Below are 17,740 nucleotides of genomic sequence, written 5' to 3' on the forward strand. Positions count from 1 at the left end.
ACATTAGAAAGATTTTGATTATCTTCCAGCGATTTTCTGTTTGATAATTGATTTTGAATCACTTTTGGTATCGCTCTTGGAGAAAATGTCTCTGAAAATTCGTAAGAAGGTTTGTATCTGTCTATACTGACAGTTACATTATGGCCATTTAAATCAATGATAAGATTTTTATCTGTTTGACTTTTGACTATGTGAGGTCCAGAATATTTCAGAGTTAAAGGAGGTCGAACTTTATCAGTTCTTAAAAATACATGCGAACATGTTTTCAAAGATAGATTTATAAAAAAATTATCTTTACCATGATAAGTGGGATTTGTTGGATTAAGTTTCCTCATCATTAAAATAAGGTTGGATACATAAGTGGGCGTTGCAGTTGCATTTACAATAGAATAGTCTCTTAAAAGATCAGACGGTAAACGCAATGTAGTTCCGTATACAAATTGAGAACTAGTAGCATTTAGATTCCTTTTAATGGCAGTTCACAATCCTAACAAAACCACAGGTAATGTCTCTGTCCATTTTAAATTTTCGTGGGCCATGAGAGAACTCTTAAAGTGTCGATGTAATCTCTCAATCATACCATTTGATTGAGGATGATAAAGACGCTGAATGTATCCTATGACTACCTATCATGTTTGTGAGTTCATGAAAAGTGTGGATTCGAAATATCTACATTGGTCGGTAGTGATTGTTAGTGGTGTTCCAAATCTATATTCCATCCATGTACAAGCGCATGTGCAGTTGTCTCAGCTGTCATGTCAACGGTAGGTATTACCTCGGACCACCTAGTAAATCGATCTATAATTGTAAGACAATATTTCTTGCCTTCAGAAATGGGAAGCGGTCCTATGTAACCGAGGTGGATGTGAGAAAAAGGAGCATCTGGTTCGGAAAATGCGCTTAGTGGAGCTTTGGTATGGTGAAATACCTTAGCACGCTGGCATTTAGTACAAGCACGAACTCTATCTCCAATGTCAGATTTCATTTTTGGCCATATGAATCGTTTGGATATTAAATTTGAGGTACCTGATGTGCCATGATGAGATAGGAAATGCACATTTTCAAATATAATTTGCCTATATGCTTTCGGAATCAAAGGTCGTGGTTGATTAGTTGACATATCAGAAATTAGATGAATATCCTCCAAAGGAAAATAATGTTTTTCTAATTTTAAAGATGAGTTAGATTTAAGTAGTTGCTCTAATTCAGAGTCATTTAGTTGCTCTTGAGCAATTTTTTTTATAATCCAATTTTGGAGGAGCTGTGATAGCATCGATTTCGATTCGCGAAAGCGTATTTGCAATTATATTATCTTTACATGACGGATGTCAGTTGAAAATTGGGATATAAAATCCAAATGTCTAAGCTGTAAAGAACTACATTTTTCTGGTTTTTGTTTAAATGCAAAAATAAGCGGTTTCTGATCAGTATAAATAGAGAAATTCCTACCCTCTAACATATGACGGAATATTTTTATGGACACATAAATAGCATACAATTCGCGATCGTAGGTGGGCCAGTTCCTTTGACTTTGATTTAGCTTCATTGACAAAAATGCAATTGGTTCCCATTTATCATCGGACAATTGCATGAATGAATTGCCTATAGAAAAATCTGATGCATCCATCCAAAGAATTTATTGTGCACCAGGAATAGGGTATTTAAGTAAAGTAGCATCAGCAAGTGCTTGTTTGGCTAAAGTAAATGCTTTTTCAGTTTCATCAGTCCACTGGAGAGTATTCTTTGCCTTTTTAGAAGGACGAGAAGATTTCCTTTTATTTTTATGGCCTTCTAAGAATTTGTTCAGTGGGGCTAAAATGTGATCAGCTCGAGGAATAAATCGTCTATAAAAATTGTACATGCCTAAAAATCTGCGTAGTTCAGTTAAAGTTTGAGGTATGGGAAAATTTTGAATGGTCTATACGCGGTCTGACAATGGTTGTAAACCCTTTTCTGATATTTGATATCCCAAAAATTCCAAACTAGATTCCCCAAATTTACATTTTGGATGATTAATTGTTAAACCGTAATAACACAATCTCTCAAATAAAGCTTTTAAATAAAGCAAGTGCTCCTCATGAGTTTTAGATGAAATTAAAATATCATCAATAAACGAATATATACCGTCTAAATCCCTAGTTATCTCATCTACAAACCTTTGAAATGTAGCAGAAGCATTACATTACCCATTACATACAGCATTACATACTCTCAAACAGTCCGAAGGGAGTAATTAGCGCAGTTTTGGGTATATCCTCTGGGGCTATAGGAATTTGGTGAAAGGCTTTGACAAGATCAATATGAGAAAATATTTTACTACCATGCAATTCACTCGTAAAATCTACAATGCATGGAATAGGATATCTATCTTTAACTGTTTGTGCATTTAGCGCTCGATAGTCACCTACCGGACGCCAATTTAATGATCCCTTTTTTGGAACCATATGTAATGGTGATGCGTAATTACTACTTGACGGACGGACGTGTCTCAAGTCAAGCATTTGTTGAAATTCCAGTTTTGCATTTTTCAGTCTATCAGGCGCTAGATGTCGGACTTTAGCAAAAACAGGGGCGCCTTTCGTTTGTATATGATGCATTACATTATGACTGTTTGGTTTAAACAAGGAGATTGCGTTAAGTTAGGAAATTCACTTAATAATTTAGTACACTGATTATTACCACAAATAGTTTTTATAGATACAACATCAACACTTTTATAAATAGCATGACATTTTATATGAGTAGCCGCTACTCCTGCCCGTCCACGTTTCTCGAAAAGGAACTTGGCTGAATACATTTGCGAGCTTTATTATTGAAAGTTTTATGATACAACAAACATCATTTGACTGAGAGGAGCTACGCTGTCGAAAGCGAAAGTCAATTCGTTTACGAGAATTATTTCTCAGTCTGCGACTGGCCGTTCTTGATGGGCGTAAAGAAACAACTTCTTCGCGAAGTGCTTTAATTTCTTCAAGAAGTTCTGACTGAGAGGTATTATTTACCTTTGCACAGGAATTGGAGCTTGAAATTTTGCTTACCTCGGGTGGAGTAACTACCATGATTCTATCCGCAATCTTCGCAGCTTTAGTGGCATTTAGAGGACTAATTGCTAGAAGTATGGACTGGACGGTTTTTGGCAGTTGTTGTAAAAATAACACCAGAAGAAAAGTATCCGAAATTTGATGATTTTCGGCACGCCTTTGCATTACTCGTAGTAAATCAGTCGGCTTTCAGTCCCCTAACTGTTCGCCGGCAGGAAGACTTCTAATTTCTTGAGATTTCGATTCACCGCATCTTTTTATATGTTCCTCTTTCAATCGCTTGTAAGGATCGTCTTTGTCAGGACAAGTGATGACATCGCAAACTGTAGCTGCTGCTTCCGGAGAAAGGTTAGCTACACAATAGTTATACTTTGTTGCACTGGAAGTTATCGGTTTCGGAACTGCAAGCTGAAATGTTGCCTCTGCCATTATAAACCAAAGCTGAGGGTCTCCGAAATTACATGGAGGCATCTTCACGGCAGAATTCTCTTCCATGTTGGAGAAACGGAAACAACTCAGAACAGCAGTGGCAGGTGTTGAAAGTTTTGAAGTTTACTTATACGCGCGTGTTGCGTGATTTCTTTTCCGGGTCACCAATTTGGAGGATTGAGATGCGCGAGGATAGAACCTGGGACCTAGTGGTTTGCAGTCCATTAACATAACCAGGATACAAAAGCAAATGCTCGTGTAACGTATTTGTTAACTGGCTTATATGCTATTCACCACATAACTAAATTTGTGATGAAACAGATCACTAATTTAGTTAGTTTTAATGCAGTATTGATTGGCTTACTGCAGAAATCAACTTATAAACTCTCACCGAGGCTGCAACGAATGGTTCTGGAGTTACTTATTGAAATATAATATCCAGTTGGAATATGTGCTTGGTAAAACATTGCAATGTTTAGCAAAAAATCCATTAGAATGCAATAAAAAGTATACGCTTTCAATGTGGAAAGAAATAATTAGGAGTACTACTTACTTCACGTGGATGGTCCCCAAGGGTTATCGCCAAGTAGTAAACAAAGCGAGCGATAGATCACCGACATCGGTTACCCATTCGGTTCTTCCCTGTGAGTGTTATGATTCGTTGATTTGTTAGGTGTGAAGCGGTGCTTTTACATCTACTTTGGCAAATAGATACTAATTTTTTTTGCCTTCGCTGTAATCCGGTTTTGTGTTTCTGCTTTGGCATAAAGTTCCATTTAGTAATGATATTATTAACGAAAATGAATAATAAAAGTTTAGTCATATGCTAATTAGTAAATTAATTGCTCATATAATTAAGCATTTTTAAAATAAATTATTCCTTATAGTAATAATTATTTTGTTCAAATATGTTATTACTTATTAGTGATACCAATAATTTTTTTCACTATATTTTAAATATTTAGGATTCTTAGTTTAGTTGCCTTCTATTCCTTAAGTTGTATTAAATAATTATTCCTTGTATTATTTTCAAACTTTTTTTAGCAATTCATATTTTCACTTCCTTTTCAACTGAAGTTTCAGTATAAAACTGACGTCAATGTTAACAAAAGAACTGAAAATTTAAAATATTATTATATGAATAAATTTCTGTAAAAATGACAAAAAGAAAGTGCAAAACATAGAAATTTGCTTATCCCTGTTTCAGTTATATCTATGTAATCTTTAGGCTTTCTTTGTTCATTATGATATTTTTGTGCTTTCCTTTTCAGAAATTAGGCTGAAATACTCAGATATATAGGGAGGCGGGCGCCTAAAATTTGTATAGAATCAGGAGTAACAAGTTACATCCTTTTTATCATTTGATTATGTATATTTATGAAAATAAAAAAATATCCTGTATAAATTTTTTTTATATAAATCATTAATCAATACCATTAACATTTTCTGCATATTACTAAAGTTTTTATACCAATAAAAAGAAGTATTAAATATGGCCATTTTACAGGATCGTCAACAAATAGTTTGATTAAATATGTTGATAATTTTTTTTTTGGACCAGAAATTGGAGCCAACAACATTTATAATTTTTATTTGCTCAAGATATAAAAAATTACACTTTCTTTTTTTAAAAAATTAATAATTGGAAAATAGTGTGCAATATTTTTACTGTTACGCAATTCTTATTTACAAGCAACAGCTTTTTTTTTAATCAATGGGCTTGAACAATTTCCGTTCCGTGGTGTTATAGACGTTCAGTCAATGTCCAAAAACAAACTTCGTATAACTTAAAGAAAATATGGATATTTTCCAGGTTTTTCACGTAAATTATCTTCTTTGCTGCCACTTAATCAATAATTAAAAACGTTCTCTTACAAAAATAAATAAATAAATAAATATATCAGGCCCTCATCTAAGTGGTCAGTTCATTTGTAATTTCGTGTAAGACTGAGATGCAAAAGTAAATTGAAATAAAGATTAAAAAAAAAAAAAAAACCCTACCAATTTTAAGTTTTAAATTTTAAAAAATCGTCTCGTGGAATTAAAGGAAATTTTTTACAATTTTTAAAGTTTTTGAAAAGATGTAGAGAGATTTCTGATTGAAAGAGTTCTTTGAAATAAAATCTGAAACTAACAAACTAAGCAACAATAATATATTCTTCTAAGAAGTTCCAGAAAATTAAGTAAGTTAATCCTACGATAAGGTGAGGAATGTAGAGAAACAATATAAACAATAAGGCTAATTACTTTACTTATTTCGCTATTCGTTGGTTAATTTATTTACGATAATGATTAACATATTCTTTAAAATTTAACAAAATGAAAAGAAAAAAAATTCTCCGAATGTTATGAGATTTATAAGCGTTGCATCGATAGTTCTTTTAAATACTTTTTAAACTCCTTTTCCAAAGTATTTTTTTAATAACCTTATATAAGTACTTATATAAATATTAAATCTCAATTCATTAGAAAGGGAACGTATCCAGGTTGCGTTTGATTGGCTCAATAGATTCACAATTTATTTCAATTTGAAATTCTTTCAAGAAAAATTTTTTGTGAATTCCAAATTAGTAATAGTAAAGGATAGAAAGGATAGAGAACTTTTATAATATATAAAAGAAATTCATCTGATAAGAGGAAGAAAGAGGATTAGAGGTACAATTGTTGATTTCTGAAATAAAGAAAGTTATTTTGCACTTTTTAATATTTGTAAAACCTTAATTCAACAATAAAACTCAAATAAATCTTTCTGCTTTATTTCTTTTCTCAAAAGAATATAATGAAAGCCTCTTAATGTGATGTGGATAATATTAACATTCACTTTATATTATCAAAATCTCCTGGCGCCAAAATGATGTATTAGAATGTACACAAAAATTTCCATTTAGTGTGATTACAACATCGCTTAATGTTATCAGTTTTGCAGTAAAGTATTGAATGAACTGTCATTAGTAACAAGAAAAAGACATTCCTGGAATTCTTTGCTCTCCTTCTAAGAAAACATGTGCAGGCGGAGTCATTTTCCCTCTTCGATGGGGATTCACATTCTTTTGTCAGGACAAAAGCGATTTGGATTGCAGAAATGCAGATTGAATAGACAGACACTGAATATATAATTGATTTTTCCTGCGAGCTGCATTTTAAAAAAAAAATGGATTTAAAAGAACTTATTTGAGTGTTAAAAGACAAAAATGAAAGTTACCTAAAATGACTTATGGTGCAGCTAAAATTTTTAAAGTCTCTTTTTAAATTTTTGGAAAAACATGACTTTTTTTGTGAGCAAGATCAATTAATAAACGTCAATGATTCTGACGAAGACAAATATATTGAAGAAAGCTCTTTCATAAAAATCAAAATGGTTTGGTTTGGTTATATTAACGTCCAATTTGAAGCAACACTAGGGCTATTTTGGGACGGACCTCGTAATTTTTAACCGCGGTCAGATGACGAAGACGAGACCTGAGCTGGCACCCCCCTCTCCACACCCCACCAGCAAGAGGACGTTTGGTCATGACGGATTTAACGTGCAACTGACCCCCTTACACGACAGTTCTTCTGTGGAATCAGGTCACGAACCTGAAACCCTCCGGTTTCGAAGCCGAGACCTTACCACCAGGCCACCGCTGCCCAAAAATCGAAATGAGTCAAGCATTTGATATTTTGAACATCGGTAATAAGTTTCAAAAATCAGTACAAGCATGAACTTTATAGAGTGAACTATTTAGGAATAAATGTTAACAAGTAACAATTAATGAATTTTTATCTGTTGTTTTTGAAATATATTATCGATATTCCTGAATCGTTATTTCCCCTCTTTCTTTTGATCGGATATAAGTATAGTTTATTTTACCCAATTCATTTATTGCTATCAACCAATTAATATTATAAAAATTTTAATTTCCGACTTGATCCAGGGTATGTAATGAGAAAATTCTTAAAAAATTAAGCACATTTAAGTACTTTTTAAGCACCTAATTCAAATAAATTAATCACCATTTTACATTCATGCATACGCGAGCCTGTTTATTTTCTAAACATATGATGTTTTCTGTTTTATAATAAAGTTTTGCTTTTGTGAAACTTTTTAGTTAATTTTAAATGTGTATTTTTGAAATGTTAATTTATTGCTTCAATAACATAATAATTTTAATATTTATTTCTATAACACTGCAGAAGCGTCTATTGTAAAACATAATTCGTTTTGAAAAAAACAAAAAGTGATCATAGTTTTATCATTACCAAAAAATTAAATCACGATTTAATCAATCAGTTAAACTTTTTGTTATTTTATAAGATTAACAATAAAAATCTGGCTTCTTTTTCGACATTTTTTTTTAAATTGAGAAATTAAGAGTTAATTTCTGAATTCACATTGACATTGATAAAAAATGAATAGCATGACCAAAAATTTTGTTTTTTATTTTTATATATGCTGCAACAAATGAAATTGGGATGTAAATTAAAATTTGTTCCAGCTCTTACTCACCATATTTAGCAGTTTAGAATATTTTATTTGCCGCCTTATAAAGCTAAGAGCTAAATATACCAGGACGCCTATCATCATAAGATTGGCAAAATTGATGATAGAACAATTCAATATTCTAAATTAATTTTACAGATGAAATTTTTTAATAGAAAATAATAATAAAATAATAGAAATAATAATAGAAATGTAATAGAAAATAATAATAGAAATGTAATAGAAAATAATAATAAAAAATTTATTTTATCACTTCTTATTTCTGATGTTTAGTGCAGGGCTTTCTTTTAAATGTTTCTGATTTAAATGTTTCTGTTTCTGATTTCGTTCTGACCTACTTTTTAACCTCTATGCAAAAATAATTAAAATTTTATTACTTTAGCTTTAAAAAAGTAAGTAAAATATGATTATATATTTTAGAAAGAAATAAAAATGATTTCACAATTCCTATTTTTCATAAATAATGGAAACAAATTCATGAAGATAAAAAACAGCTCTGCAGTTAGAAGTAAAATGAAAATTTAAAAAAAGACAGTTAATGCATTTTTTTAAATAGTAATTTTTGAAGATAGTGTAAAATCAAATGCTGCACTGCCTTAAAATTTCACAACAATTATCAAGTGAAAAACCTTCTTCAATGAGTTGCTTTAAAGCTTTGAATTTTGTTTGAAAATTTTGAATAAATTTGAAAAACAAAAAAGCTTTTTTTTAAATCATAGCATTAACATGTTTAACATGACTCAACAATTCAATGAAAAAATGACAATATTTTTAATTTTATTTTTTTAAAAAATCTTTGTTAAAAATGATTAATTTTCCAAAAAAATTTTTAATTAAAAAAAGAAAGAAAGAAAAGCATTCACACAAACGAAATTAGAATTCAAATAATCTTTTTAATTCTCTAAAACGGCATAAAAATATTTTTTATGCAATAATATGTTTTAATGATAAGGCGGAAATAAATTCTGTTTTTATTTTTTAATTAAATTTCTAATTAAAATTTTTAAAAAAATATGTTTATAGTGCGTTTCTAATATCCCAGAAGGAACTTCCTGTCATATTTCACTTTCTTAATTTCAATGATTTGTCAATCAGAACAAAGCTCTAAGAGTAAAGAGATTTCAGTGGGAAACAATACATATATATCTGTATGAGTTACAAAAAGAGGAAAAGCAAAAATCGTCAAACCCTAAAGAATAAAAGTTTTAAAAATCTTTTTTCTTGTAAATTCTTTTTTGAAATTTTAAGTACTATATCTAGTAGATTTTTTTTATACGTACATTAAAACTGTACTTTGACGTGAATGGTCCAACAAATAACAATTTTCAAATTCACGAGGACATTAAAAAACAACAACAACATTATGAAAGAAATCACAATCATTGGAAATTTGTGGCTTCAAGTTTGCGTAAAATCTCGTCATATTGGGATTTTACGCAACTACTAACGCAATGAGTAAGAATTCAATATACATTGTATAGTAAACCCTTTTAACAAGCTGTACAAGACATTACTCCAAAACGAAATATTAACGAGAACGATGATCAAATGTGCAACGAAATAAAGAGGCTTCACTGTAAGCGTTTTTAGATATCTAAGCGGCATCAAATTCATCTTCTTGTATTCATATTTTCCATCTGCTGGATAGATCTGCGTATCTTTCTTTAATAATACATAAAAAGTTAAAGCATACATTTATCAGACATAGCAAAAACACCTAATTGAATTCAACTGAAGATCGAACGTTTTGGAAGAAAGAACAAATATGGCACAGTGCAAATTTGCTATTGCCCCTTCTGGATAACCATCCCAATATTTCAATAAAAACCAATGTACATTGTTGAAGAAATTAGGAGGTGGGGGGAAAGATATATAATTTTATTTTAATGCATATTGGCACTCCTCGGAAAGTTTTCTTTGCATTTCTCGAGAAACTTTTTAAGGATCTTTATTAAAATTTAAGCACTTTTAAGGTGCTTAAAAATGATTTTCAAATTTAATGTACTTTTCATGGCGGTATGCACCCTGTGATCATATTAAGAGGTAACTACTTTACATCAATATATACTGATTATCTAATTAATCCAAAGCTGTTTTTAGAGATCGATAATTCTCAAAGGTTAATTTTGTAAGAGTGATTTTTTATTGGCCATCTAACATTCATTAAATTTAATTAAATCAACAAATTTTTAATAAATAATCTATGTATTTGGTATATTATATTAAGTTTCTCCCTTCATGAAAAAAAAATGATAAACTAATTAAAGAAGAATTTATCATAAAAATATATTCAGTTTTTTTACTAGAAAAATTTAAACATCATATCAACTAAATGTCATCTGCTTTACTCTGGTATACCTTTCTGCTTATCTCAAAATAGCAATCATGCTGGACAAATTTCAAAATAGGATGTTAATCTAACTAAACTAACTCGGTAAATGGAAATATCTCGGAAACATATTACATTTTCTTCATAATCTAGTTACATGACAACTTCTGCTTCGAACATTTGTTACCGCATTCCTTGAAATCAAAATTTATAAAATTTTCTCCTTGAATAGTTTGATTATAGATTTTGTCTTTTAGCATCGAATTATAACATCTACAGATGACTTGATTTTAATCATAATTTTAAAAATCTAAACATCTGCACCTCATTGATTGTAACATTGTTTAGGGGTTAACTTATGGAATAAGATATAACAACTTGAATTTCTTATAATTTGTGTAGGTGTTTGTTTATACTAAATAAGTTAAATTTTTATTGATATTTTTTTAATTATATGTATTTGTTTTTTATAAATCATTCGGCACAGTCTGAAATTTTTTTGAGCTTCTACGAAATTTCAAAATTATTTAATAAAACTAATATTCTCATTTAAGAAACACAAAGCTGCAGGCTATAAGAAAATTATGCGTATTATAATATTTCATATAAACATGATTTTTATATTACATTATACTAGCCGCATCACCCAAGGTGCCATCATCATTAATTCATTTTATTTGTTTGAAAATAAAACATATAAAAAATATTCTCCGTTAAATAAAACATATTCTCCATTTAACAGCTTAAGATATTCTTATAATCAGTCTTTTAAGATTCTTAAACTTAGTAATTAATTTATTACTACACTAAAGCTTTAGGATACACGATAGCTTTACTTTTGCCATAGGGAACTTTAACATCCAATTAAGACTTGACAAACTTATTAAGTATAATAAAATGTTATTTTATGAACTCAACCTGAAAAAAAAGCAATAAAAAAGAGAGATGATAATTTCTGACTTCAGGGATTCATCGCGGAGTATTTGAACTCGAAGCTCTTAACCTCCGGTCCTAATAATGTTGAAAGGAAAAAAGAGAACATGTGCAATTATATGGAAGATTTTGACTGTAGAGAAAAATAAAAACTTCAAAATACCTAATAAAGAGTGAAGATTTGTAGATACGAGGAGAATAAAATAAATTTTTAAAATTAGAGAGGCTGAGTGGAGAAATTTATTTAATAGAAATTCTGCAAAAGTAGCTCGAGGATAGTTTCATGCCTGGCAAGGAGGGATGATAGGTTAACTGAACACGTTAGAATTTTTTAATCAAAAGGGAAAAACATGACTGAAAAATAGGTCAAACAGTTGAAGAATTCGCAATAATATTAGAAGACAGTTTGATTTCTGCATTTGCATGTTTTTGCTTTTATTCTGTGCATTAAAAATTTGGAAAGAAATTTAATATAAACATTGTCAGAAAGCGTGCTTGATATGCGTGATTATAGAGTAAACTAGTTTTTAACATATCGATATCACGTACAAATTTTATTTAAATTAATTTTGAAAACTGATTAAAAATTGAAGAAAATTCGCATGACGGTTGAGCTGATGTCAGTATCTAGCTAACTTTTATGTTTTTTTTATTTTAAGTTGGTATAAACATTTTTTTTAATGTTGAGATTCATTCAAAAATAAGAATTTTAGAAATGGATATTTAAAATAGTAAAACGTAGAAATGAAAATTTACCGAATGCTGAAAAATTATCATATACAAATATTTTTCTAATATTACATTCTTCAATAATCAAAAGAATAGATAAAAAATTATAGTCGCAATTAAATAATTTCATTCCAAATAAATTTGCTTGAGTTATCAAATTGCGTACTTCTTAACTCTTGATTTTCAATTTATAAGGTTTATTGAACTCTTTACGGAGTGTAATTTCTATAAAAATAATAAATTAAGAACAATAAATATAATAGTAGGATTAAAATAATAACTATTCTTCCAAAAAAATAAATTAGTAATCCTTCTTTGAGAATGATTTTCACAACACTTCTCATAAATAACATTTTTAAGAGTTTGAAGGTCCTCATTTATACGCTACAGCATTTTATTAATATTCTGAGATCCTCTGTTTCTATCTCTATTTCTCATAGTAATAAATGATTTTTGTGTCTTTTGACGACAATCTACAGGTCAGGCCTTTTGCGCTAGAACTATTTAACTTGACATGTATGTATTTTGAAGGGGAAGAAATGCACTCTTCAGGGAGATTTCTTTTATATTTTGATTAGAATTTTAATGAATTAAAAATAAGCAAAATGTTGGCATTTTTCCGCTATAACTCCTAAAAATATTTTAACACAATGATAATTTTTACATTAACATAAAAAAATAATATTAAAGTTCAAAACATTATCTTTTAAATGATATGATTTTTTTCTATTCTAAATCAATTTAGAAAAATCTTAAGCAGGCTTTGCAACATTAAATTTTATTGTTGAAGTGAAATTCAAATCGTTTTCATTGTTGCTATTAATATTTCTTCCTTTCCCTGCATTTTTTCTGAACAAAATAGGAGGATTTCGTTTCTTTTTCCATGTTAAGTAGTTTCCAGTATGAAATGTGGTTTTAATAAAATTTTGCTTCCTTACAATTAAGGTTTTAACTTCAGAAACAAATAATGGCAACATTCCTGTCATATAACAGAGGATCTCAGAATTTTAATAAAATGCTGTAGCGTCTAAATGAGGACCTTCAAACTCTTAAAAATGTTATTTATAAGAAGTGTTGTAAAAATCATTCTCAAAGAATTATTACTAATTTATTTTTTTGGCAGAATAGTTATTATTTTAATCCTACTATTATATATATTGTTCTTAATTTATTATTTTTATTGAAATTACACTCAGTAAAAAGTTCAATAAATTGAAAATCAAGAGCTAAGAAGTACGCAATTTGATAACTCAAGCAAATTTATTTGGAATGAAATTATTTAATTGCGACTATAATTTTTTATTTATTCTTTTGATTATTGAAGAATGTAATATTAGAAAAATATTTGCATATGGTAAATTTTCAGCATTGGGTAAATTTCCATTTCTACGTTTTACCATTTTAAATTTCCATTTCTAAACTCCCTATTTTTGAATGAATCTCCACATAAAAGAATTGTTTATACCAACTTAAAATTAAAAAATAAAAGTTAGCTTCATAGTGACATCAGATCTTTCGTCAAGCGAATTTTCTTTAATTTTTAATCAGTTTTCAAAGTTAATTTAAATTAAATTTATACGTGGTATCGAAATGTTAAAACTAGTTTACTCTATAATCACGCATATCAAGCACGCATTTCTGCCAATGTTTATATTAAATTTCTTTCCAAATTTTTAACGCATAGAATAAAAGTAAAAACATGCACATGCAGAAATCAAACGGATTTCTAATATTATTGCGAATTCTTCAACTGTTTGACCTATTTTTCAGTCATGTTTTTCCCTTTTGATTAAAAAATTCTAACGTGTTCAGTTAACCTATCATCCCTCCTTGCCAGGCATGAAACTATCCTCGAGCTACTTTTGCAGAATTTCTATTAAATAAATTTCTCCACTCAGCCTCTCTACTTTTAAAAATTTATTTTATTCTCCTCGTATATATAAATCTTCACTTTTTATTAGGTATTTTGAAGTTTTTATTTTTCTCTACAGTCAAAATCTTCCAAGTAATTGTTCTCTTTTTTCCTTTCAACATTATTAGGACCGGAGGTTAAAAACTTCGAGTTCAAATACTCCGCGATCAATCCCTGAAGTCAGAAATTATCATCTCTCTTTTTTATTGTTTATTTTCAGTTTGAGTTCATAAAATAAAATTTTATTATACTCAATAAGTTTGTCAAGTCTTATGTTCAAGTCTTCAAGTTCCCTATGGCAAAACTAAAGCTGTCGTGTATCCTAAAGCTTTAGTGTAATTATAAATTAATTACTAAGTTTAAGAATCTTAAAAGATTGATTATAAGAATATCGTAAGGCGTTAAATGGAGAATATCTTTTATTTAACGAAGAATATTTTTTATATGTTTTATTTTAAACAAATAAAACGAATTAATGATGATGGGACCTTGGGTGATGCGGCTAGTATAATGTAATATAAAAATCATGTTTATATGAAATATTATAATACGCATAATTCTCTTATAGCCTGCAGCTTTGTGTTTCTTAAATGAGAATATTAGTTTTATTAAATAATTTTGAAATTTCGTAGCAGCACAAAAAAATTTCAGACTGTGCCAAATGATTTATAAAAAACAAATACATATTATTAAAAATTTAACTTATTAAGTATAAACAAACACCTAAACAAATTATAAGAAATTTAAGTGGTTATATCTTATTCCATAAGTTAACCCCTAAACAATGTTACAATCAGTGAGGAGCAGGTGTTTAGATTTTTACAATTATTAGTGTTTAGATTTATTAAAAGCAAGTCATCCGTATATGTTATAATTCGATGCTAAAAGACAAAATCTATAATCAAACTATTCAAGGAGAAAAATTTATAAATTTTGATTTCAAGGAATGTGGTAACAAATGTTCGAAGCAGAAGTTGTCATGTAATTAGAATATGAAGAAAATGTAATATGTTCCCGAGATATTTCCATTTACCGAGTTAGTTTAGTTAGATTAATATCCTATTTTGAAATTCGTCCAGCATGATTGCTATTTTGAGATAGATCTCGTGATTTTCAATTGCAGACAAGTGATGAGGACGACAACTTGGTCGGCACTCCTCTCGAAATTTATTTATATCACCAATGTAATCATTTAACAAATCTAATTAAAAAGAATCTTCCTTGATTGTATTCTACCATTTTTCTCAAGAGGAATGAAATATTTGTTTCAAAGTAGCACAAATCGTAAAAAAATTTCCTATAATATTGATGAAATCATTTATTAACATTTTTTGCCCAGTGATTCAAGTCTGAAAAAATTCATCTATATATATACATTTCTCACAATATAACCACTTTCCAAGTCAATCATTCTTACTCTTTTAAACTATATTTTCTCCCTATTTATCTAATTTTTTTTCTATTAAACTATCTTTAAACTATCCAGAACTTTTTCTTTCCTCTTGTGCGACAGAAAGGAATAGCAGATTAAAGACGTTTACATTTAGTTGATATGATGTTTAAATTTTTCTTGTAAAAAAAATGAATATATTTTCATGACAAATTCTTATTTAGTTAGTTTATCACTTTTTTTCATGGAGGGAGAAACTTAATATAATATACCAAATACATAGATTATTTATTAAAAATTGATTGATTTAATTAAATTAAATGAATGTTAGATGGCCAATAAAAAATCACTCTTACAAAATTAACCTTTGAGAATTATCGATCTCTAAAAACAGCTTTGGATTAATTAGATAATCAGTATATATTGATGTAAAGTAGTTACCTCTTAATATGATCACAGGGTGCATACCGCCATGAAAAGTACATTAAATTTGAAAATCATTTTTAAGCACCTTAAAAGTGCTTAAATTTTAATAAAGATCCTTAAAAAGTTTCTCGAGAAATGCAAAGAAAACTTTCCAAGGAGTGCCAATATGCATTAAAATAAAATTATATATCTTTCCCCCCACCCCCTCTTTCTTCAACAATGTACATTGGTTTTTATTGAAATATTGGAATGGTTATCCAGAAGGGGAAATAGCAAATTTGCACTGTGCCATATTTGTTCTTCCTTCCAAAACGTTCGATCTTCGGTTGAATTCAAAGAGGTGCTTTAGTTATGTATGATAAATGTATGCTTTAACTTTTTATGTATTATTAAAGAAAAATACGCAGATCTATCCAACAGATGTAAAATATGAATACAACAAGATGAATTTGATGCCGCTTAGATATCTAAAAACGCTTACAGTGAAGCCTCTTTATTTCGTTGCACATTTGATCATCGTTCTCGTTAATATTTCGTTTTGGAGTAATGTCTTGTACAGCTTGTTAAAAGGGTTTACTATACAATGTATATTGAATTCTTACTCATTGCGTTAGTAGTTGCGTAAAATCCCAATATGATGAGATTTTACGCAAACTTGAAGTCACAAATTTCCAATGATTGTGATTTCTTTCATAATGTTGTTGTTGTTTTTTTAATGTCCTCGTGAATTTGAAAATTGTTATTTGTTGGACCACTCACGACAAAGTACAGTTTTAATGTACGTATAAAAAAAATCTACTAGATATAGAACTTAAAATTTCAAAAAAGAATTTACAAGAAAAAAGATTTTTAAAACTTTTATTCTTTAGGGTTTGACGATTTTTGCTTTTCCTCTTTTTGCAACTCATACAGATATATATGTATTGTTTCCCACTGAAATCTCTTTACTCTTAGAGCTTTGTTCTGATTGACAAATCATTGAAATTAGGAAAGTGAAATATGGCAGGAAGTTCCTTCTGGGATATTAGAAACGCACTATAAACATATTTTTTTAAAAATTTTAATTAGAAATTTAATTAAAAAATAAAAACAGAATTTATTTCCGCCTTATCATTAAAACATATTATTGAATAAAAAATATTTTTATGCCATTTGTCAGAATTAAAAATATTATTTGAATTCTAATTTCGTTTGTGTGAATGCTTTTCTTTCTTTCTTTTTTTAATTAAAAAAATTTTTAGAAAATTAATCATTTGTAACAAAGATTTTTTTTAAAAAATAAAATTAAAAATATTGTCATTTCTTCATTGAATTGTTGAGTTCCGTTAAACATGTTAATGTTATGATTTTTTAAAAAAAGCTTTTTTGTTTTTCAAATTTTATTCAAAATTTTCAAACAAAATTCAAAACTTTAAAGCAACTCATTGAATAAGGTTTTTCACTCGATAAGTGTTGGGAAATTTTAAGGCAGTGCATCATTTGATTTTACACTATCTTCAAAAATTACTATTTTTAAAAAATGCATTAACTGTGAATTTGTTTCCATTATTTATGAAAAATAGGAATTGTGAAATCATTTTTATTTATTTCTAAAATATATAATCATATTTTTCTTACTTTTTAAAGCTAAAGTAATAAAATTTTAATTATTTTTGCATAGAGATTAAAAAGTAGGTTTTTCTTAAATTTGCGAAATCAGAAACATTTTAAAAGAAAGCCCTGCACTAAACATCAGAAATAAGAAGTGATAAAATAAATTTTTTATTATTATTTTCTATTACATTTCTATTATTATTTTCTATTACATTTCTATTATTATTTCTATTATTTTATTATTATTTTCTATTAAAAAATTTCATCTGTAAAATTAATTTAGAATATTGAATTGTTCTATCATCAATTTTGCCAATCTTATGATGATAGGCGTCCTGGTATATTTAGCTCTTAGCTTTATAAGGCGGCAAATAAAATATTCTAAACTGCTAAATATGGTGAGTAAGAGCTGGAACAAATTTTAATTTACATCCCAATTTCATTTGTTGCAGCATATATAAAAATCAAAAACAAAATT

This window comes from Argiope bruennichi, chromosome 7 (assembly GCF_947563725.1).
Source record: "Argiope bruennichi chromosome 7, qqArgBrue1.1, whole genome shotgun sequence".
NCBI classification, from domain to species: domain Eukaryota; kingdom Metazoa; phylum Arthropoda; class Arachnida; order Araneae; family Araneidae; genus Argiope; species Argiope bruennichi.